The following is a 24799-nucleotide window of genomic DNA, read 5'->3' on the forward strand; positions in this document are numbered from 1 at the left end:
CTTTTTATTTACACCAACAACCTTCAGCCAGCTTTTATTTACTAAAGATTAATTCTAGATCACATAAACTTGAAAAGCATTTGAGTTAGTTTCTTTTATATTTCTGAGATTTAGGAATACTTAATTTATAAGTAGTTAATTTCAAGCCAATTAAATTGAGCTTTTTACAAGTCAATTCTAGTAACATCATTTGGAGGTAGAAAAATATCACATCTCTATAACATGCATACATAGACACATAGACAGACACAAAGAAAGATCTCATAGCTTTCATTTAAAGAACTTTAGACATGTCTCAAAAGAATAATCGGATCCAAGCTGTATTTCTGGCAGATGGACTAAGGTGAAGTTTAGCTGTTCAGAGACGGCTGAAGTCTCTTACTGAAGGTTTTTATTTGCATCATTTTAGAGCTACTTTTGGAGTCATTTTGTCTATCATCAAAAGTCTAGGGTAGTTGATATTTAAACTTTTCCTTCTAGTTTTTATTTGTTCCAGTTAACTTAGAAATAGCAATAAGGAGCTAAGCTTTTGAATCCTCAGAGGTCTGATTTTAAAGGGGCAGGTTTTTGCAGAGAGGAAGAGCGGAAGGTGGCATCTGGGGTGGAGCCTGAGACAAAGGAGTCTGGGAAGACAAGATGGTGCCTGAGACAGAGAAAGGGGGAAGGGAGCAGGAGGCTTAAGAAACCTTTTTGTTTTCCCTCAGCTTTTTAGTTGTTTTGGTGAATGTAGACAAGATGTCTAGTAGTGAGGCAATTTTAGAGCTTTGTGGGTATCCAGTGAAAATACACTTACCATTTGTTTTGCTTCATTTTAGAGCCATGGTCTTCCAATATGATTTTAAGAAAAGCTAGTTTGGGGAGATTGAAAGTTCTCCATGATGGCCATTGCAATTCTGAACTGCTTTTGGTCAGTTCATCCCACTTAGTTAAAAGTGCACATATAGAGGCCCACAGTTCTTAAACATAACCCGGCTGGCATCCCTGAAGGAGGATTTCCCTCAGAACATTTAGATGACTGGGATCCCATTTCCGAAATGTCCTCTGAAAACCCAAGAAAGTCTCTGGAGTCCTAGCCCTGAGCCCTGAAGGAATCTAAAGACAAAAGAGTTGCTGTATTCCCAACCCTGATTCCAAAAGGAACCTGAAAACCAAAGAAACCTCCAGGAAGTCAGCCAACTTTGAGCAGTCCCACGAGTCCTTCTAGGAGGTGAAGTATCAAACCTGACTGTGATCTGGAGGACCCCACCCTTGGGCCCACAACACTGATGTTCATGCCAAATCCTAGACATGAATGATGCCAGCAGCTCTGTTCATCACTGCTCCAAGCTGGAAACCACACAATGTCCTTCAAAGAGCAAATGGCTAAACATAGGGTTGGGGGTTAGTTGAACAGTGGGTGGAAGTGGAGAGAGGTGTTGGGAGACACATACCAGAGGAGGACTGGGCAGGACCGGGCAATGGATTGTGTGTGATTTGGGGAGATACAGGATGAGGACACACTTCTGGAGTTTGGAAAGAGTGAGGTCACTAGGTGAACAGGGATACAGTCCACTCAGCGGGGAAGCCTGGGGCACGGCCCAGATGACGCTGAACAAACTTTTAGTGTCAGATCATTCTTGGAATGTAATGTTCAGGCAACATCCAAGCCAGAAGATCAACCAGGCAGTTGTATGTCTGATTCTGGGTGGAGATAAATCTGGGGTGCATAAGCACTAAGGTGGTAATGAATGCCTTCAGAATGGATTGGATCACCCAGAGGTTATTTAAAACAATGAAAGCATAGAGATAAAAGATTACGGCCCTGAGTTGAGCATGGGAGCACTTCAATTATTAAAACCCAGGCAGATGAGGCTCTGCTGGCAAACATTCCTGCGGAGGAGCATCCAGAGAGGTAGAAAGAGAAGGAGAAGATTCTGGCATCAGGAGCAGAAACCAGAGTGTCCTCAGAAACAAGGAGGAGCCCATCCCCACTTCTTTGCCCCTGTCCGCCCCAGAGCCAGGCAGGTGCTGGTATCCCAGCCCCTCAGTCTCGCTGCTCCACCCTGACCTGGGGCCAACCAGGGTGGGTGGGACCCCAAGCCTCTAGGTCATTGGCCTCTTCCATATACCAGAGCCCCTGGAGATTCAGTGGGCTGTCCCAACCCTCCAAGACCTGGGGCTGGCAGTCCTGATCTCTGGGCCAGTGCAGTCCTGCTCTGCAGGAGACTCAGGCTGCTTTCCCAAGGGAAGGATATTCCTGTCACATGGCAGGGATGAGCCAAGGGGGCAGCATCCCTTTGCACCTGGACCCCATCTTACAAACTTTGAGTGCCCTCCACTCTGGAGAAACAAGATGACTGATGCTTCAGGCCCCACTGGCCTACTGATATCCACTGCTCTCATGGGAGGCATGAGCTCTCATTAGGTCCAGGGTTACCCAGCAGGCAGGGGAAAGACACACACAACACATACACTCACACACTCCCCAAGGGCCAGTTGGTCCTCCTGCTGGGGCCCGGCAGTGGTGGTAGTAAAAAAAATTTCAGGAGACCATCGCTGCCACTTCTTGGTCCCCTAAGCTGTCACCCCCAGCTGATTCAAGTTTGTTTGTTTGTTTGTTTGATGTTACCACAAATTGAGAGCTTGGAGCTTCCTAATCTGCCATTGCATTTTATTCTTTCTACTCCACTCCTTCTCCAGAGCACACAATCATAATTAAGAAAACAATATTATGCATATATTGCATTTGGCTTTCAAACTTGAACCAAGGTTAGTAAGAGAGGGAAATTGAGTTGTCTTTGTTAAGAGAATTTTATCTTTTTTTGGTACTATCAAAATGTTCAAGTATAGTCTATAAAAACCTTAATATGTTCAAAATTGAGAAACATACATAAGTGGTTCCTCATTGCTGTCTCTGGTCCTATCCTCTCCCCCCATCTCCAGGCTGCAACTATTTACTGGGGGGCTTTGGGGAGAAAAGAAAAGAAAAAAAAGAAGATTGGCAACAGATGTTAGCTCAGGTGCCAATCTTAAAAAGAAATATTGATTTAGTTGGTACTTTACAGATTACAAATGCTGTTATATATGTAAACTGTGAAATGAAGAGTTGGTCTTCTCACCACATCCTCACATGGTCTTTCCTCTGTACACTATAGCTTATAAAAACTTTAATATGTTCAAAATTGAGGGACATAAATAAGTGGTTCCTCATCGCTCTCTCTCGTCCTATCCTCTTCCCCCACCTCCAGGCTGCACAGCCTCCACTCCAGCTCTTGTGACACTGGACTCACCTGCTGAAACACCTACCTCCCCACTGGTCTAGGAGCTTCTGCCCTCACTCATCTCTATTGCCTGTGTTCACACATATGTAAGGCCACTGCAGCTACTAACATGGTAAGTGAGGGAATTATTTCTCCACTGAGCCACTGGATGAGAAGAAAAACTTTCCCATCTCTTCTGTGAAGACACAGCCTCAATGGAGACTAGAGCAAGTGAGTGTGAATGCTGGGAAGATTATTTCCACACCCATCCCTCACCTGCTGCACGCCTAACAGGGTGGTGAACATAATGGACACCAATATTTCCCAGGGTGTTTAGAGGATCCAGGCCCGAAGGAGAAACCCGACCACTTGGCAAAAGAGGGATCAATCCAGGAATGAGAGCAAGTCCCTTCTCACCTGTTGTGTCATTGTCAGGAGCTCAGCTGCCACCCGTCCTCCTCTGTGTCTCATCCAGGAACAGTTTGAAAACTAAGCAGATAAAGCTGATGAAAAAGAAGGAAGTCATGAGAATCCAGTCTTTAAAACAAAAGAGAGACCACATAGGTAGGGAGTATCGCTGGATACACCAGGCACGAACCCCTGAACATTCACCTGGGAGTGGCCCCCACCCAGCCCAACCCACAGGAATGCCCTGTGAGTGAAGACCAGCAGGGAGACCCTCTCCCCTCCCAGGGTCAAAAGTAAGAAGGCTTTGGTGACTTCGCACATAGGAAGATAGCAATATCCCCATTTTACAGATAACAAAATGAGCATCGGGGGTGTTATGGGCTGGACTGTGTCCCCCTAACTCACATGTTGAAGTGCCAAGCCCCACTGTGTCTGTATTTAGAGACAGAGTCTTTAAAGAGCTAATGAACATTAAATGAGGTCCTCTGGGTGGGGCCCTAACCATAAGACTGGTGTCCTTGTAAGAAGAGGAAGACACACAGAGGAAAGACCATGTGAGGACGTGGTGAGAAGGCAGCTGTCTGCAAGCCAAGGAGAGAGGTCTCTGGAGAAACCAACCCTGCTGACATCTTGATCAACTTTCAGCCTCCAGAATTGCGAGAAAATACATTTCTGTTATTTAAGCCCAGTTTGTAGTATTTGGTTAAGGCAGCCCTTGCCAAATAATAATAGTTTTAGACTTTAATTAGACCTCCTGTTCATAGTTGTTATTTAATTTTTAATTCCTAGGATTAAAACCATATCCTAGGAAACCCTCACAATTGTCACATGGGGATTCTTGTCTCCACAGCAGCACACCACTCTGGAATTTATGGGTTAATAATTCTTGGTTAGGTGCACCCGATTGCTTCTCCAACACCACCCCAGCCCTTTAGAGCCCCCACCCTCCCTGCTGTGCCCTGCCACCACTCTCTGGATGCACCTGCCTTCAGTCCCCTTGGCTCCTCCACATGTGGGATTCAGATAACATCAGAAATTCAGCCCTAGCTCTGCTTAACATGGCCTCGGACATGTGGCCAGGCTCCTGTGGTATCTCTTTTTTTTTTTTTTTTTTAGGAAGATTAGCCCTGAGCTAACATCTGCTGCCAATCCTCCTCTTTTTGCTGAGGAAGACTGGCCCTGAGCTAACATCCATGACCACCTTCATCTAGTTAATATGTGGGACACCTCCCACAGCATGGCTTGCCAAGCAGTGCCCTGTCCGCACCCGGGATCCAAACCAGCAAACCCTGGGCTGTCAAAGCAGAATGTGCGAACTTAACCTCTGCGCCACCGGGCCGGCCCCTGTAGTATCTTTTTAGTGGTGAGTGGAACGATCTAAGGACTCATGTCAGTGACTCTCATTACACAAGTCAGGCACTAACCCCTCTCACCCAGGGAAGAAGGAGGAGTGCACACATCACAAGTCTAGTCGTGTCCCACAGTCCCCACAGGGCAGACAGGCGGAGCAAACAGAGAGTGCAGGAGTTTAATTTGGGGGAATTGAGTTGACTCCTGCAGGTATCTTAGTGAAATGCTAGCTAGAGTTCCGTCTTAGTCATTAGCATTGGCAGAAACATTCTTCACCTCACAATTTACGTATATACATATATATTTGTAAACTATAAAGTACCACCTAAATCAATATTTTTTTAAAAGATTGGCACTGGAGCTAACATCTGTTGCCAATCTTCTTCTTCTCCCCAAAGCCCCCCAGTATGTAGTTGTATGTTCTAGTGGTGGGTGCCTTTGCTTGTGCTATGTGGGACGCCACCTCAGCATGGCTTGATGAGCAGTGCCATCTCCGTGTCCAGGATCCAAACCGGTGAAATCCTGGGTCACTGAAGTGGAGCACACAAACTTAACCACCTGGCCACGGGGCTGGCCCTAAATCAATATTAATCATTAACTACTGCAAGGTCAAATACTGATAATGTGTCAGGAACAAGGATGGCTTAAAACACTTTGACCCTGGAGGTCCCAAAAAGAGAAAACATTTCTCGTAGCTTTAATTGAAACCCTGCGATGGGGATTTACATGTATTTGCTTCTTTAACCTCTACCATAACCCTGCTAGTTATAGACAAGTTATTCATTTTATAAGTGACATGAGCTAGGTTCAGAAAGCTTGATTAAAATGACAAAATCATGAGGCTAGAAAATGACAGAGCCAGAACTTAAACTTAGCTCTGCCTGTCTCTGAATCTCAAATTCCTAAACCCGGTGGTCTTGAGGGGTGGCCCCCAGACTCTAGCTTTACCTGGAAATGTCACCTCTCAGATCAGTGATCAGAGACACCTCTTCTTATCACAGTGCTTCCCAGTGCAGCCTATTTACACAGTCTTCCATGCCCAGGTTCTCCCACCGCAGGGGTCCTCAAGGGTGCTCAACCAACTTCCCCAAATCAGCCGCAACTTTCCTCTGCTTTACATGTCAGTTTCACCACGCAAAAAAGTCTCAGGCCCCTCTGACCTTTCAGCATGGCTGATGACCAAGCCTCAAGCCCACAGGATAATACTATCTCCCCATCCCACAGCTGCATCTGTCATAGCCCCCACTGGGTTTTATAACTGACATTTATCACTTGACCCAGGTGGCTGGGACAGCTGGCCTCCTTTGGACAAAGCAGGCAAGCTGCAGGGTGCTCCTCTCCTACTGCCCCGCATGTATGCACTCACGGAGAGGGCCAGGGGAGGGCCAGTATCAGCTCACAGTCACAGATTTCTCACAAGGTTAGTGCCTTAGGGAACAGGAGAGCATGGCTTTCCTGACTCCAGAGTTGAGGGCAGTACCTGCTGATGGAAGGGCATGCCTGATGAGTTCCCTGTCTGTTCCCTAGGGTGTCTGCCTTGTGTGGTCACACTCCTTTGGCAAGCTGTTCTCGGCCTTGTGACTTGACGAAGTCTTTCCCTCTCTGGGTGTCAAAAGATTCATTTGTGATGAGAGGCAGTGTCTGTCAGAAGAACAAATGAGGCCTGGAATGAACCATGAGGCAGAGGGACAGCTTGACTGACTCTGCGGTCTGTTGCAGGCAAAGAGGGTGAGAAAACCACCACTGCCAAACAATGCAAATGGGCCCTTGGAAAAGTAGAAGGGGATGTGAGGCACAGCTGAGGGAAATGGGGACCACTGCCTTCACTGGCAAATGATCACTGGAAGAGTGTGCCCCACACCATCAGAGCCCAGCTGACCCGATACTCAGCCATCGTGAGGGTCACTGCGAGGCCACAGGCACCAGTCACAAGGCGTGTGTAGTTGGAGTGATGGGCTTAAATAAAGGCAAGAGGGCTCCTAAAGGGGTGAGAGTCAGCAGGAACTTTGGGAAAGGTCAGGGACTTGGGGATGGTGTGAGTGGTCCATGACACTCTCCTCAGATTCCCAAGATGCCAGGTGTCTGGATTACAGCCACCTCCACACCCCACCAAAGCAGCCACTGCCACCTCCCCCACCCTTTCTCTCACCACTGCCAATAATATCTCAGCATAGGCCCAATAGAGCGGTGAAAGCTGGGTCCCCAGGTCACATCTGTGGCCTCTGAACCAGACCTGGTTTCATGGGGAAGGGGGGCATGAGGCAGGATGAAATCCACTGAGGCATGGGTGGTGAGGATCCCTGAGTCCCATTCCAGTGTATGGTCATGGCAACTGACAATCTCTGGACCACAAGACAGTCCTTCCAAGACCAGGCCAGAGGCAGCCCGTTCCCTGGTCCCAAAACCTGGGGTACCCAGCTCCTCCCAGGGCAACACAGGAAATGATGGAAGGCCTGTCTCACCACTCACATCCTTCTCCCCACCACTGCCGAGACAATCAACCTCCCTCAGGAGGAAGGACATGGTCGGCAAGGACCCGGATGAAGCTGGTGCTACCTCCCATGTCAGGCACATGACATGCACAGGAGCTTCCTCCCAAAACAGGGGCAATGACACCTTCCAGAAAACCTTCAGGACTCAGGGCCCTTTCCTCTGTCCTTGCCCCACTGACAGAGTCTTGGCCCAAATGAGTGGGACAGTCAGCCTCCTTTGGGTATATCAGGCAAGCCCTAGGGTGGTCTCCCTCCGCCCCTCCTCGGTAGACTCAGGGAGTGGGCCAGGAGAGGGCTTCTCTCAGCCCTTCTTGTCAGGTATCTCCCAAGGGGAGCACCCTAGGCAGCAGCAATGCAGGCTTTCCTCAGTCCAGAGTGGAGGGTGGGAACCGCTGATAGGAGAGCATGCCTGTGGGTTTCCCCTTCGTTCCCTGGGTGGCATGCCTGTGCTGCCACACTCCTTTGGCAAGCCTTTCTCAGCCTTCTGACTTGACACAGCCTTTCCAACTCCTGGGGAAGAAAGGTTCATTCGTGATGAGAGGCTGTGTTTTTTCCAGCAATAAGTGAGGATGGGGATGAACCAGCTGGCACAGGGAGAGTCTTGCTGCCCTTCTGGGTCAGATGTGAGCAAACAGGGCTGGAAAATCTCTTCCAAGGAGGCAGCAGTGACCTGAGCGGAACGGGGGAAGGGGATGTGAAACACAGCTGAAGGAAAGCAGGCAAGCCAGAGTGCGCCTCCCCCTGTGCCCTGTGGCTGTGCACTCAGGGAAAGAGCCAGGAGAAGGTGTCTCTCCGCCCTTATTCTAGGATTTCTGGCAAGGGTAGTGCCCCAGGCAGCAGGACATCAGGCTTGTCTGACTCCTGGAGCTGAGGGTGAGTCCTGCTGAGGGAAGAGCTTGCATGGAGGGCTCCTGGTTTGCTCCCTAGGTGGCCTGTCTGCCTTGCCACACTACTGAGCAAGGCATTCTGGGACTTCTGAATAGACAGGGCCTTTCCTCCTCCTGGAGTCAAAGGGTTCATTTGTGATGTGGGGCTGTGATTTTTCTACCAGTCACTGAGGCCTGGAATGAGCCAGCTGGCAGAGAGACAGCCTGGGTGTCCTCCCCTAGTCGTTGTTGGAAAACAGGGTCAGAAGGCCTCCCCGTGAGAAGGCCAGCAGCCACCTGAGCCGAAGGTCAGAAGGGGAGGTGAGAAACAGGAGAAGGAAAGGTGGACCCTAGTTCACCTTTGAACATTTCTACCCCAGGAGGAGGGAAGACTGTGCCTAGTCTGTCAGAAGGCCTGGAGCTCCTTGCAAAGAAGAGCGGCACAGCAGACTGGCCACCTACGTAACGGATGGGGCATCCCCCCAGGTAAGTGCTTGCACTGGGAGGACCCACCCACATGCCACTCTGGGGCAGAGGGAGAGGAGAACCCTATAACTTGCCGACTTTCCCAAAGAGGGCCAGCCAACGCAGCCCCTCGAGCCAAGACGGTGTCCATGGGACTGCTAGGAAGGAAAGAGCCCTGGGTCCAGAAAGTTTTCGGTGAAGGGTCATCAGCTCTATCAGAGGTAGAAGCTGCTGGAATTCTGGTGTGCCCGACCTGGGAGCTGCTGCCCGCCACACCCGGGTCCTTAGTGCCCTGCCTGGGCTCCCCAGGGAGGATGCCAGACTTAGTCTTGGCCTTGGCCTGAGGGATGCCTGCGGTGATGGGGGCGTTCCACAGTTGCCTGGGCTTCCCTGGGAGAGTCAGAGATCCCTGGGTGGTGGCCTTATGGAACGGGCCACCTCTGGCCAAGTCTAGGGGAGGGAGCCGCCTCAGGGTCGAGATGGATGGTGGCCAGCATCATCCTCACCAGGAGCAGCCCTCGGGGATCTTTCGCAGGGATTGTGTCACGCCCCGCCTTCCCCGTCGGATGCTATCCTCCTGCACCCAGATCCAGGTTGGAGGCCACGGATGACGCCTGGAAACTGCCTTTCAGCACCCTGTCTGGCCTTCCCTGCGCCTTGTAGGGCAGCGGTGGGAGAAAAACCTGTAGGGACGGCTGGACGTTGGCTTCGTGGGCTGCCACGTGGGCATCCAGAATCTTGGGGACCTGAGGAGAGGAGGGCAGGTGCACCCATGGCCTCTCTACCTCCCCGACCTGACCTAGGGTTCTGACTGACTCTCACGACTGTGGGAGCCCTGCTCCCTGGCCTGAGGACCATTCCTCCCACTGTGCATGCACGGGTGGGAGGGAGGGGTGGGGGGAGGAATCCGGCCTCTGGCCTCACTGGGAGCCCCGCACTGGGTGGGGGGGATCTGGCGGGGTGGGGGCGCCCTCTGGCGGAGGCCCCGTGCAGCTGCCAGGGAGCTGGGGTTCCCACTTCCTTCAGGGCTTCTCATGACCCTTTCCCCTCTCTGTTCAGGTAGCTGCTTTCCTCCTTGGAAGAGGTTTTCTGGCCCTGTTTGCTCCCAACTGACCCAGAAGGGCAGCAAGACTCCCTGTGCCAGCTGGTTCATCCCCATCCTCACTTATTGCTGGAAAAAACACAGCCTCTCATCACAAATGAACCTTTCTTCCCCAGGAGTTGGGAAAGCTGTGTCAAGTCAGAAGGCTGAGAAAGGCTTGCCAAAGGAGTGTGGCAGCACAGGCATGCCACCCAGGGAACGAAGGGGAAACCTACAGGCATGCTCTCCTATCAGCGGTTCCCATCCTCCACTCTGGACTGAGGAAAGCCCGCATTCCTTCCGCCTAGGGTGCTCCCCTTGGGAGATACCTGACAAGAAGGGCTGAGAGAAGCCCTCTCCTGGCCCACTCCCTGAGTCCACCGAGGAGGGGCGGAGGGAGACCACCCTAGGGCTTGCCTGATATACCCAAAGGAGGCTGACTGTCCCACTCATTTGGGCCAAGACTCTGTCAGTGGGGCAAGGACAGAGAAAAGGGCCCTGAGTCCTGAAGGTTTTCTGGGAGGTGTCACTGGCCCTGCTGGGGGAGGGAGCCCCTGGGTGTGTCATGTGCCCGACATGGGAGGTAGTGCCTGCTTCATCTGGGTCCTTGCTAGCCATGCCCTGCGTCCCAAGGGAGGTTGATGGTCTCGGCAGTGGTGGGGAGAGGGATCTTCGTACCTCACAGAGACCTCCCCTAATCTAAGAGATGCCCTCTGAACTCAGAGAGACCTCTCCTGACCTCACAGAGCCCTCGCCTGACCTCAGAGACACCCCATCTGACCTCACCTGGATCTCCCCTGACCTCACAAAGAAACCCTCTCACCTCACAGAGACCTACCAAGACCTCACAGAGACCCCTTTCTGTCCTCAAAGGGCCCTCCTATGACCTCAAAGAGACCTACTCTGATGTCACATCCTCCGCTGAACTCATAGAGACCCCCTCTGACCTCACAGAGACATCCCCCTGACCTCACAGAGATGTCCAACATCACAGACACCCCATCTGATCTCATAGAGATGTCAAGTGACCTCAGAGACCACCTCTGACTACAGTGACCCCTTCTCTGACCTCAAAGAGAACCCTGGTGATGACACAGAAACATCCCCTGACATCATAGATTCCTCCCCTGAACTCAAAGACCTCCCTGACCCCAGAGACATCCCTGATCTCATAGGGACCTCCTGTGACCACACAGAGAACTCCTCTGAAATCACAAAGACTTCCTCTGACATCAAAGAGACGTTAGCTGACCTCAGAGACCTACTGTGACCTCACAGGGACCTCCCCTGACTTCACAGAGACCCCACTTGGCCTCACAGAGACCTCCTCTGTTCTCAAAGAGATGCCATCTGACCTCACAAACTCATCCTCTGGTTTCATAAAGACACACCCTGACCTCAAAGAGACCCCACAGAGACTTCTCTGACATCACAGGGACCACCTTTGACATCACAAAGTCCTTCCTGACCTCACAGTGACCCCCTCTAACCAAACAGAGACCCCCCTGACCTCACAGAGACCTCCTTGATCTCACAGAGGTCTGCTCTGACCACACAGAGACCTCCCCTGACCTCACAGAGAGCCCTCTGACTTCACTGAGGCCTCCTCTGACCTTGCAGATAGCCCCTCTGACCATACACATACCTCCCTTGCCCTGATGATGACCCGCTCTGACACACGGAGACATCCCCTGATCTCACAGAGACCTCCATGACCTTGCTGAGACCCCATCTCACATCAAGAGACCTCCCTAACCTCACAGAGACCAACTGTGCCCTCACAAAGACCTCCCGTGACCTCACTGAGAAACCCTTTGACCTCACAGAGACCTCCCCACACCTCATAGAGACTCCCTCAGATGACACAGAGACCTCACATCACCTCACAGTGATGTCCTCTGGGCTAGCAGAGACCTCCTGCGAACTCAGATAGACCACTTTGACCTCAGAGAGAACTCCCCTGACCTAAAAGAGAACTCCCTGACCTAAAAGACCTCCCCTGACTGCACAGATACCTCCCCTGAGCTCACAGAGACCTCCCTGACCTCAGAGACCTCAGTGGCATCAGAGACCTCCACTGAACTCAGAGACATCAAGTGAGCACAAAGAGACCTCTCTGATCTCAAAGACACCTCCCTGACATCAAAGAGACCTGTGTGAGGTCACAGAGACATCCAGTGATGTCACAGAGACCTCATGTGACCTCACAGAGACCTCCAGTGACCTCAAAGAGACCATCTTTATCCTCAAAGAGACCTCTCCAACCTCACAGAGGCATTCTCTGAACACACAGAGACCTCCCTGCCCTCTGAGACATTCTCTGATCTCACAGAAACCTCCCCTGACCTGGAATAGACCTCCCCTGTCTCACAGAGACCTTGCCTGACATCACAGATACCTCCCTGTCTTTGAGGACCGCTCCTGACCTCAGAAAGACACCCTCTGATCTCACAGAGACCTTCCCTGACCTATAGAGACCCACTTTTATCTCATAGAGACCTCCCTTGATGTCACATAGACCTCCCCTGAACTCACAGAGGCCTGCCTGAACTCACAGAGATCTCCTTGATCTCAGAGACCTCCCATGACCTCACAGATACCCACTCTGACCTCACAGAGAGCTGATCTTGCCACACAGAACTTGGTCTGACTTCACAGAGACCTCCCCTGACATCACAACATGCTCTCTGACCTCACTGTGACAAGATCTAATCTCACAGAGACCTCTGATCTCACAGAGACCTCCTTGAAATCACAGAGGTCTCTCCTGACCTCACAGAGACATCTCTGCCATCTGAGAAACACCCAGATCTCACAGAAATCTCCCCAGACATCAGATAGGCCTCCCTTCTCTCACAGAGACCTCGCCTACCATCAGAGACACATCTCTGTCCTCACAGACCTACCCTGACCTGAGAGACAGCCCCTCTGACCTCACAGAGATATCCCTTACTTCACAGAGACATCCTTGACTTCACAGAGACCTCTCCTACCTCACGGAGACTTTACTTGACTTCATAGACACACCATCTGGCCACAAAGAGACCTCCCCCTAACTCACAGAAAGCCCCTCTGACCTCATTGAGACCTCCCCTGGCCTCACAGATACACACTCTGATGTCACAGAGACCTCCCAAGACCTCACCGAGAACTCCCATGACCCCACAGAAACCACCTCTGACCCCACAGAGTACTCCCTGACCTCACAGAAGCCACAGCTGACATCAAGAGACCTCTCTGACCTCAGAGAGACAACCCTGACCTCAGAGAGACATCCCCTTACATCACAGAGACCTACCCTGATCTCACAGAAACCTCCCCTTATATCATAGATATCTCCTCTGACCTCACAGAGAATTCCTCTGACAACACACAGACCTCTGCTGACCTCGGAGACCTCACATCCCCTCGCAGAAGCCTCCTTTGAACTCAGAGAACTCCCTTGATTTCAGAGATCTCCCTGACCTGACAGAGACCTCCCATGAAGACACAGAGAACTGTGGGGGACTGGAATTGGCCATCCCAAGATACGTCTCTTTAGCATGAGGATTATTTTGGGCTGGTTAATTTTAAAAACTGCAGACATGGGGGCTGGCCCGATGGCCAAGTGGTGAGTTTGCGCGCTCCTCTTCAGTGGCCCAGGGTTTTGCTAGTTTGAGTCCTGGGTGTGAACATGGCACCGCTCATCAAGCCATGCTGAGGCAGCATCCCACATGCCACAACTGGAAGGACCAACAACTAAGAATACACAGCTGTGTAGAGGGGCGCTTTGGGGAGAAAAAGGAAAAATAAAAAAAAATTTAAAAATCTTTCAAAAAACTGCAGACATGAGAGAAACTCTGAAAAGTAGAATTTACTTACCCTCTGTTAAGAGATATTTACATTTGTAAAGGAAATCTCCATCTGTAAAGATATCTCCCTTTCTGTACCAGGAAGAAGGGGGATGACCTTATCTCTAGAAACTCTTATCAATGCAGAAGGCAAGGACTTATATCTGTATATAACCTTACTCTTGTGTACTGTGCTTTTCTGACAATCTCCCATAACTGACTCCCTCCACCCCCAACATCCTCCTTTGTCTTTAGCTGAAGATGGTATTTAAGGTGAGGTCTCTCCCATGTATACATGTTATAAAGCTTTAATTTTCTCCTGCTATTCTGTCTCATGTGAATTTAATTCATTGTACAGCCAGAAGGACCCAGAGTGGATGGAGGAAATGTCTTCCTCCCCTGCAGAACTCTGACCTCACAGAGATGACCCTGAACTCAGAGACCTGCATGGCCACCCAGAGACCTCCCCTGACATGAAAGACCACCCATGATCAAACAGAGACAACATCTGTCCTCACAGAGACTCCCTCTGACCTCACAGAGGCCTCCCCTGACCTAACAGAGAACTTCCCTGGCCACATGGCTCTCCCATGTGATCAGAGGCAACCCCTCTGACCTCACAGAGACCAAATCTGACCTCATAGAGACCTGCCCTGACCTCACAGAGACACCCACTTACCTCACAGAGACCCACCCCTGAACTCAGGGGGAGTGCCCCTGACCTCACAGATACCTCCCCTGACCTCACATATACCCCCTCTGACCTCACAGAGTCCTCCCTTGAATTCACAGTGACCCTGTCAGAACTGACAGGGACCTGCCCTTATCACTGACTAGTTGTCCTGAGGAACTCAAGAGTGGGTTTACAAGAATTTAACTTTTTCCAAATTTTTTCCTTTTGTTATGTTAAGAAGATGCCATCACCAACCTCCTGGTGCCAGACCAGACCTTCCCACAAGAGCTACATGTATGACCTTTGCCTTATTTTTAATGCTAAGTTCTCTCCAGGAGGAGCGTAGGCCTTGTTACCATCACCTGCAGTGTGTGTGGAAGCATGCTTTCTATCTGAGTCTGTGCAAGAGGATACTCACCTCTCCCCTTTGAATATTCATTCCCCATCTGAAATAAATGTCCCTCCTTCCCTTTGTCTGGGGACACCATGACTCTGGAAATGATTCCTCATGGTCTCCTATTTGCTGCAAATATAGCTTACTTTGTGAGACAACTACTTCTGGTAGAGAGTCTGATGTAACTCACCAGGATGGAACGCGTTTTGCTTTCAGTAACAAATTGGCACCCAATATCGGGTTTGCCTCTTTGTGGTGCTCATGTTGCCAGCTTGATGTCTCCGCCCCCTCGGGAGACCCAGCAGCAGCTGCACTGAGCGCTTTGCTCTGTGGATCTTTCAATGGAGGTGAGTGGCGCCAACCGCACAGCATGGCTATAAGATTTATTTCTTTAAGTTGCCTCATAAAGTCTTCCTGTTAATGTCTGGCTTCAGGGTTTGAGTCCCATCTGGGGGTAGCCTGGCTCAGGGGAGTGAGAGTCCCCTCTGAATGGAAGGATTGCATGACCCAGCTACTCAGGATGGGACGATGCTTGGCTCTGGTGAAACAGGAGCAATCCCTGTTGACTAGTCTAGGGTTCCGGATCCCTCTGGAGAATGAATCTCCTCTGGAATGATGAGGTGGGGCTTTTAGGCTCCCACCCGAAGTCACTGAGTCTGTCTTTGTGTTATGTCTGTGATCGGAGAGGGGTCCCCTTAGATGCGGTCAAGCCCCCTCTGGAGTTGGTGAGTCTGTTTTTTTGTCATTGGTTTTTGTTGAGGATGCTCGACATCAATCTTGTTTGTCCACAGTCTGGCTTTTCTGGACTCCTAGGTCTCTTTCCTTGCCCTCCCTATCACTGACCCCTGGGTGAAACCCAGTGTTCACCCAGTATTATTTTCCCTTTTCCGGCACTTGGTTCTGGCATGTCCGGCAGGTAGTTTCTGCGAATCAGGCACCTGGTTCTGGCGTATCCAACAGGTGGTTCTGGCGTGTCTGGCAGGTGGTTCCAGCATGCCTTGCAGGTGGTCCAGTCGTGTCTGGACCCTGGTTTTGGCGTGTGCGACACATGTTTCTGGAGTATCCGTCCGGTGATTCCAGTGCATCCAGCAGGTGGTTCTCGCAAATCTGGCAGGTGGTTCTGGCGTGTCCAGCAGTTGGTTCTGGCGTGTCGGGCACCTGGTTCCAGTGTGTCTGGCAGGTGGTTCCGGACCATCCGGCAGCAGGTTGTACTGTGTCCCCTACCTGATTCCCACGTGTGTGGGGGGTGGTTCCGGTGTGTCTTAATGGTGGTTCCAGTGTGTCCGGTGGGTGATTCCAGCATGAGTCCTGGGTGGTTCTGGTGTATAAGGAGCTTGGTTCTGTCATATCCAGCAGGGAATCTTGGCTTGTCCGGCAGGTGGTTCCAGAGAGTCAAGCAGTTGGTTCCAGACTGTCGGGCAGGTGGTTCAGGTGTGTCCAGCAGGTAGTTCAGGCCTGTCTGGAAGGTGGTTCCGGCGTGTCTGACACCTGGTTCTGGCATATCTGACAGGTGGTTCCGCCGTACCCGGCGTGTGGTTCCGAAGTGTCTGTCAAGTGGTTCAGGCATATCCGGCAGGTGGTTCAATCTTGCCTGACACGTGGTTCAGTTTTGTCTGGCAGGTTGTTCTGGCATATCCGGTGGGTGCTACTGGCTTATCATTCAGATGGTTCCGGCGTGTCAGGCAGGGGGTTCCTGTGTGTCTGGCATGAGCTTCTGGGATGTCTGGAAGGTGGTTCTGACCTGTCCATTGGGTGCTTCCGGTGAGTCTGGCAGTTGGTTCCCGCATGTCTGGCGGGTGATTCCAGCATGTCTGGCAGGTGGCTACGGCATGTCTGGGACCTGATTTCATCGAGTCTAGTTGGTGGTTTCAGCATCTCCAGGTGATGGTTCTGGCATGTCCGGCATGTTGTTCTGAAGTTGGTTCTGGCGTATCCAGGACCCGGTTCCAGCATATCCACCAGGTGATTTCGGCGTGTCTCGCACATTGCTCCAACGTGGCAGGCGAGTGGTTCTAGCTTGTCCGGCTGGTCGTTCTGGCGTGTCCACCAGAGGGTTCCAGCGTGTCCTGAAGGTGGTTAAGGAGTGTCAGGCAGGTGGTTCAGTCTCGTCCAGCAGGTGGTTCAGGCTTCTCCAACAGGTGTTTCAGTCATGTCCAGCACCTGGTTCAGGTGTGAGACACCTGTTTATGGTGTATCAGGCATGTGGCTCCATAGTGTCTGGCAGGTCTTCAGTCATGTCCGGCACCAGGTTTCGGCGTGTGCCACAACTGTTTCTGGCATATCCAGCAGGTGCTTCCAACGTGTCCGGCAGGTGGTTCACAAAAGTCTGGCAGGTGGTTCGGGCGTGTCCAGCAGGTGGTACTGGCGTGTTGGACATCTGGTTTTAGTGTGCCTGGCATGGTGCTTCAGAATGTCAGACTACCCGCCGGACATGCTGGAACCACATTCTGGCCATGCCTGAACCACCTGCTGGACACCCTGAACCACCTGCCAGATACGCGTGAACCACTTGATGGAAACTCCAGAACCACATGCTGGGCACGCCGGAACCACTTGTCAAGTACACCAGAATCAGGTGCCGAACAAGCTGCAACCACCTGCTTGACTTGCCGGAACCACTGCTGGACATGCCAAAATCACCTGCCAGAAACGCTGGAAACAGGCAGCTTATATGCTGGAAAAACCCGCCAGACATGCATGAACCACCGGCCGGACACACTGGAACCACCACTCAGACACACCGCAACCACCTGCCAGACATGCCAGAACCAACTGCCGGACATGCCGGAAGCACCCACCAGACACGCCGGAACCACCTTCTGAACGTACCAGAACCACATGCCAGTCACACAGGAACCACCTGCCAGACACACCGGAACCATCTGAGGGAAGTGGCGGAGTCACCCACTGGACATGACAGAGCCACCTTCTGGACATGCCGGAACCACCTCACTGACACGCCGGAACCACCTGCCAGACACTTCGGAACCACCTGTTGGATATGCCGCAACCAGGTACCAGATACTCTGAAACCACCTGCCGTATACGCCAGAGTCAGGTGCCAGACATGCCACAAACACGTGCCACAGAGGCCGGAACCACCAGCGTAACACGTCGGAACAACCTGCTGGACACACCAAAATCACCTGCCGGATACACCAGAACCAGGTCCTGGGTACGCCAGAAGCAATTTCTGGAAAAGGCCAGAACAACCTGCTGGACACACCGGAATCACCCCTGGACATGCGGGAACCAATGGCCAGACATGCTGGAACCAACACCTGGACACTCTGAAAGTACCAACCGCACACGACGGAATCAGGTCCTGGACACATGGTAGCCACCTGACGGACACGCTGGAACCACATTCAGAGCATACCGGAACCACATGCCAGACATGCAGGAACCACCTGCCAGAAACCATGGAACCCACTGTCAGATACGCCGGAACCAGGCACCCAGTACGCTGAAGCCACCTGCCGAATATGCCAGAACCATGTGCCAGCCACGCTGGAACCATGTGATGGATACACCAGAAACAGGTACAGCAGAGGCCAGAACCAGGTGCCTGAAATGCCAGAACCACCTGCTTGACACACCTGAACCACCTGTCAGTCTTGTGAGAACCACTTGCCGGATACACCAGATGCAGGTGTCGCACATGCCAAAAACCAGGTTCCAGACACATCTGAACCACCTGCCAGTCTTGTGAGTACCACCTGCCAGATACACCAGACACAGGTGTCACACATGCCAAAACCAGGTGCTGACATGACGGAACCACCTGCAAAACATGCCAGAACCAGGTGCTGGACATGCTGGAACCACCTGCCGGACACGTCGAAATCCCCTGCCGGATACACCGGAACCACATGTCACATGTGCTGGAATCGCCTACCAGACATGCCGGGACCACCTGTTGGATACGCCGGAACCAGGTGCCTGATTCACTGAAACTACCTGCCGGACGCGCCAGAATCAGCTGTCGGACACGCATGGAAAACACACAGGATATGTCGAAATCACCTGCATGATATCCCATAACAATGTGCCAGAAAATAAAGTACCTAGGATGTGTGAAATCCTATTGAGGCATATTCATATAATGCATTTATTATCATCTTTCTCGCTTTTTCTGTTTTATTGTTATTATCATTTTTTTTGAGGAAGATTAGTCCTGACTAACATCTACCACCAATCCTCCTCTTTTTGCTGAGGAAGACTGGCCCTGAGCTAACATCCATGCCCATCTTCCTCTACTTTATATGTGGGACTCCTGCCACAAAATGGCTTGATGAGTGGTGCATAGGTCTGCACCCAGGATCTGAACCGGCAAACTCCAGGCCACTGAAGGAGAACATGCAAACCTAACCACTGTGCCACCAGGCTGGCCCCAAGCTTTCTGTTTTTTTAAAGCAATTTCAATTCTTGCATTTGTTTCACCAGCAGTGGTATCATCATCTTGGACAGTTTCCTCCAGAGTCACAGTATCTAAAATTTGGAGCATTTCTGTTGCTTGTTTGGATAAGTGATGTCAGAATGTCTAGTAAATCTTCCCTAGGAGAACTGTCTAAAAGACATCTCAATTTAGCAACTGCAGGGACATGTATATTCAACATTTCAATCAATAGTAGTTCATTTTTGTAGAACTCTTCTGATAATTCTCCTAGTTTCTCTTTAGTTTTACAGGTGTTGAAAAATTCCTCAAGGCAGCCCACCAGTTCCGCTTTAACGACAGGATATGACTTCTCTTTTAAATCTGTACCATCTGCAAACAGCACAGGTGTGTGGTCAACAAAAGTGGGTGGGAATTGGGCTGGGTACTGCCCACAATCTGAACCATCAGTGCAGCTGCCCCAATCCTGTGCAGTGGAGGCAGATCCTGAGTATTGCTGGCGATGTAGGTCATGCTGGGGATGAGACTTAGGATGGTGCTCTGCAGCCCTCGAGCAGGCAGCTCCACACCAGCTGCAGGTTGCAAGTCCAGTCCACACTGGGTGCACATGGGGGAGCTTGGAAGCAGGCAGCCATCTGGGTGAGCAGCAGCAGGAAGTGGCTGAAGAAAAATTATGGGAAGAGGAGGGGAAAAAATGTATAATAAATAAAGCTTGCCTTGTTATGCAGATAAATCTCTCAGTTAAAAAAATTCTCTAGGGGTTGGCCTGGTGGTTCACTGGTTAAGTGCGCACGTTCTGCTTCGGTGGCCTGGGGTTCGCCGGTTCTGATCCCTGGTGCAGACATGGCACTACTTGGCACGCCATGCTCTGGCAGGTGTCCCACATATAAAGTAGAGGAAGATGGGCGTGGATGCTAGCTCAGGGCCAGTCATCCTCAGCAAAAAGAGGAGGATTGGCAGCAGTTAGCTCAGGGCTAATCTTCCTCAAAAAAAAAAAAATTCTCTAGGGGCTGGCCTGGTGGCACACGGGTTAAATTCACACATTCTGCTTTGATGGCCTGGGGTTCACCAGTTCAGATCCCAGGTGCGGACCTACACAACACTTATTGAGCCATGCTGTGGCAGGCATCCCACGTATAAAGTAGAGGAGGATGGGCACGGATGTTAGCTCAGGGCCAATCTTTTTAAGCAAAAGAGGAGGGTTGGTGGGGAATGTTAGCTCAGGGCTAATCTTCCTCAAAAAAAAATTCTCTAAGAGTCATTCTCTTTCTGGTGCAGATGCTTTTACTAATGGAAATTTCCTTTAGAAACATAAATTTCCTTTCCAAAGAGGAAGTCTATCCTTCATTTAAAGCAGTCAAGGTGGAGATCAAGAGTTTTTCCTGCATCTGCTGGCTCTCGATTGCTTTTGGCTCCAAATAATTTGTATGTCAAAGTACCATACTTTGGGCATCTTCAGCATTCCTTCAAGAAGAAACAACTTGTTCTTGGAAGTCTCTGTCTCCTCCCCAACCCAGATGCACTCAAGCTGTTAGGGGCCAACAGCAAACAAGGTTCTGCCACAAGATGCTTTGGGGAAGCCTCTTCACCCTCAAAGGCCTGAGACACACTAGAGGGATAGATCACTGCAGGTTCTTCAGCCATTGAAAATAATATAAACAGCTCCATTCTCATAAATTTAACAACTTGAAAACAAGGAACAATTTACCTAAAGTTTCAAACTAACAAAACTCAACCAAGATGATAGTATTTTCCTCGATCGGGCACTGCCAGCCAAGCTTTTTGCCACAAAACTCAAGACTTGGATTCATGTGACACACCTAAAGAAAGCACAAAACCCTGGGGGACTGCACATCATTTGGTGACTTAAAAATAAAGATTTCTCCAAATGGAAGCAGACAGTATCTGATGCGAAGGTTTCCAAGGTGTCCGGACCAGGTCTGTTGGAAGTTTGTCTGCCAAACCTTTGATGATGACATGACACTTCAGATCATCTCCAATGCCTATGATCTTGATAACACGCAAACTTTAGGTCAAAAGTGCCAGAGAGTTCTCCTTCCTCTCACTCCGTGTTCCTCAAATGTGGCCACGATAGGTTTCCAATCTGTGTGTTTTTCCTCCAACATGGGACATGACTCCCAGAGAAGGTCCTTCCTGGCCTCGAGGGACGAGAGGCTACTGAAACTGGAAAAATCTGACTGCAGATCAACAATGCTTTCAGAGAAAGATCACAATCAAAATGGGGACATGTGAAAGTTAATAAACGGAAACGTAGTTGAAATAGTGTTGGAAGGCTAATAGAGGGAGTTCTCATGCCCTATGTCAAAAGCGCAGTGCAACAGGAAGAATAAAGACTTTCTCTTCCTGACCAGTCAGAAACTAAGCCAAGGAGAGACTGTCACAACTCTGCCGATGAAAAGCCACTGCCCTCAAGACTGTGTCCAATAGCCCCCCAATTTTCCCCACTCTGAGATAAAAGAGCTTCTCCTCTCTTTCTTGCTGGGTGCTCCTGCATAGCTTGCCATGGTTTCACACTCCAAATGGCTATTCTTTGCTAATCCCAGGTAAACCAATTTTCGCCAGAGAAATAACTGGCTGTCTATTTGTTTAAGGTCAAGACTTGTTAATAAGCCAGAGATGTAGAGAAAACATTTGATAAAATCGAACTCCTGTATGTCATAAAATTTTCTAGCAAGTTTGAAATAGATGGAAATTACTTTCACTTGTTGAAGGTCATCTACAGAAAATGCACAGTTGACTTCATGCTTAACAGGGAAAGACTAAAGGATTCTCCCCATAATAAGGAACAAGGAAAGGAATACCACTTTCACTATTCTTATTCAATAAAATACTGAAGCTTCTGGCAATAACAGAAGTAAAGGAAATAAAAGCCATAGAGTTTAGAAAGGAAAAATATAACCATTCTTAGTTTCATTGTTGTCTGTGTAAAAAAGTCTGGGAATCTACAAAAAAAAAAAAATCAGAACTAATACATGAGTACAAAAAGTTCACCAAGTACAAGATCAACACACAAAAGACCATTTTATTTCTACAACTAATGATGAACCTGCAGATGATAAACTTGAAAATGCTGTATCATTTAAAACCACTCCGAAGAACATGAAACATTCAGGCATATATTCAGGAACATGTGTACAGGATCTGATGCTGAAAATTATAAAATACCGATTACGGTAATTAAAGAAGATGCAAATAAATTGAGAGCCTTACTATTGTCAAAGACAAATGCAACAGACATTAGTTAAAGTGGTGAAAGCAGATTTTATTCAGTAACGGCTCACAGAAGCTGAGCTGCGCTCAGATTTGTACGCAGGTGAATTTAGAATTTTAAAGGGAATGAAGGAGCAGGGTTCAGGGGCTCAGTGGAGTCAAAGAAGTGAAAAAGTACAAAGGTTGGTCAGTGTAACTGTGATTAGACCCACTGTGTTCGTTACTTTGCAGTTATCAAAGTTAGGATTCTATCCTCACTCAGAAGTTGAGAGAAAGAGTCTCTATCTGTCTTAATGATCGTATTTCAAAGGAGTGGCTCTTAGGTCCTTTAGAGAATTGTGAGAGATACATATCGACAGTTGTAAGCCCTCTTTAGTAAATACTCTAAGGAGGGGGATCAGAGGCCTATAATTGGGTGTTGACTAAAATAAATAGCAAATTTTTCTGTTAGCTTTGAGCTCTCAGGAAGGCATTTTAATGGTGGGCTGGAGTCATTCCGGTTACACAGCCTTATGCTGCTAGAAGCCACGCCAGAGTTTGGTTGAGTCTCCTCCTGGTGTGGGGGTTTGGAAGGAGTTGTTATGTGCTGAGAATTCTGCAGTCCTCACCATACTACTGGATAGAATAAAGAGTACAGGTCTCAATTATCCCCAAATTGATCTATAGGTCTAATATTATTCTAATAAAAATTCCACCACAGTTTGTAGACAGAGACACCTTTTTCTAAAATTTATATAGAAAGGCACATAGCTGAGAGTAGCTAAAACAATCGTGACAGGAAGAATAATGTGGCAGTAAACACTTTAACAATATTTAGTATTGCCTTGTAGATAGTGTAATCACAGCATCGTCATTTTCATTGTAGGACAGCTACATAAATCAATGGAACAGAGTAGACAATCCAGAAATGGGCCACAGATTTATACCCTAGTGATCTCTGACACCAAGAGTGAACCTTAATGTAAATTATGGACTTTGAGTGATAATGGTGTGCCTATGTATGTTCATCAATTGTGAGAAGTATACTACTCTGACGAGAGATATTGACAACAGAAAGGTTATGCATATGTGGGGGCAGGGACTATATGAGAACACTGTATATTTCATTAAATTTTGCTGTAAATGTAAAACTGCTCTAAAAAGTAACATCTGTTTATTTTTTAATAGGCAATACAAGAATACCTTGTGGTGATAAAACTAGTCATTATTTTAGCTGTGATGGATACACAAACTTGCACTTCTGATAAAATTGTACAGAACTAAATACACAGGAACAAATTAGTACAAGTAAAACTGAAGAAATCTGAATAAGATAGTGGATTGTATCAATGCCAACAAGCTGGCTGTGGTATCGTCCTATAGTTTTGCAGAATGTTATCATTGTAAGGAACTGGGTAAAGTGTACACTGGAACTTTTGGAGTTATTCCTTACAGCAGTGTGGAATCTACAACGATCACACTATAAATTTCAATTAAAAATAGTTGGCAAATGGAAAGTCAGTCTATGTTCTAAGTTAGGAAGTTTCATTAAATGGTCAGTCCCATTACTTTATAAATTGAATATAATGCCAATAAAAATTTTAACGAGCTTTTCTGTTGAGTTAGATAAATGATCCTACATGGAAAAAATAAACGCATAAGCTAAGCTAGGAAAATATGGACCAGGAAGAACTCTGAGGGAGGAACTGTTCTATCACACGTTAAAAATATTGCAGAGACTGTAATTTGACAGGAGAGGATTGTTGCATGCACAAGAAGAGGAGAGAAGGGAAAGGGAGGGGAGAGGGTGGCAGAGGTCAGGGGAGTGGGGGAGGGGTGGCCTGATTGGAAGTTGTTGACGTGGGGAAGCTGGAGGTCACTAAGTAGAAGGCAGGCATCCTATGTGATGGTTTAGGGAGCATACGTGGCTTTCTCTGGCGGTCCTGTGTTGAAAGCAGAACGAGAGTTTTGGAAACTGGCAGTTACTGACCAAGTGCTGACTGTTCTGTGCTGAATGCTGCAGGGGCTGTGACTTGGCTTCTTGGGATGTTTGCTTCCCACGTTGGGGGTCAGAGTTATACTGTCATATATGATCTGGCCTTTGTCCATTTGTATATTCAGTCTCAAAAAAACAGTCGGTGCACAAATTCATCAGTTAGCTCATCATTAAAAAATCGTCTCTTGGAAAGTTAAACCTTTGAAAGTTAAAAAGATGAAAATGTTAAAAAGATGAAAGACGCCAAATAAGTTTTATAGATGAATATGAAGAAATTGAATAAGAATCTCAAAATTATCCTTCAACAGATTAGGGTGTCATGAAACAGGTTTCTCAAACTTAAAGTCCTATATTAACATTATTTTCTAAAAAAGAAATTTGGCAAAATGTATTAAAGGA

The 24799-nt window shown here is 49.0% G+C and overlaps 1 long non-coding RNA gene across 2 annotated transcripts; it reads left to right on the forward strand.

Annotated features, from left to right (window-relative positions):
• The first annotated feature begins 8640 nt into the window (after positions 1 to 8640).
• LOC139044130 (uncharacterized) lies at positions 8641 to 12088 on the forward strand. Of its 2 annotated transcripts, none has more exons than XR_011501174.1 (3): positions 8641 to 8841; positions 9356 to 9584; positions 9880 to 12088. It is a non-coding gene; the product is annotated as an uncharacterized lncRNA (long non-coding RNA). The 2 variants fall into 2 exon arrangements; XR_011501175.1 differs by having other exon boundaries at positions 9884 to 12088.
• The last annotated feature ends 12711 nt before the right edge of the window (positions 12089 to 24799 follow it).

This window comes from Equus asinus, unplaced genomic scaffold, assembly GCF_041296235.1.
Source record: "Equus asinus isolate D_3611 breed Donkey unplaced genomic scaffold, EquAss-T2T_v2 contig_617, whole genome shotgun sequence".
In the NCBI taxonomy this organism is placed as follows: Eukaryota; Metazoa; Chordata; class Mammalia; order Perissodactyla; family Equidae; genus Equus; species Equus asinus.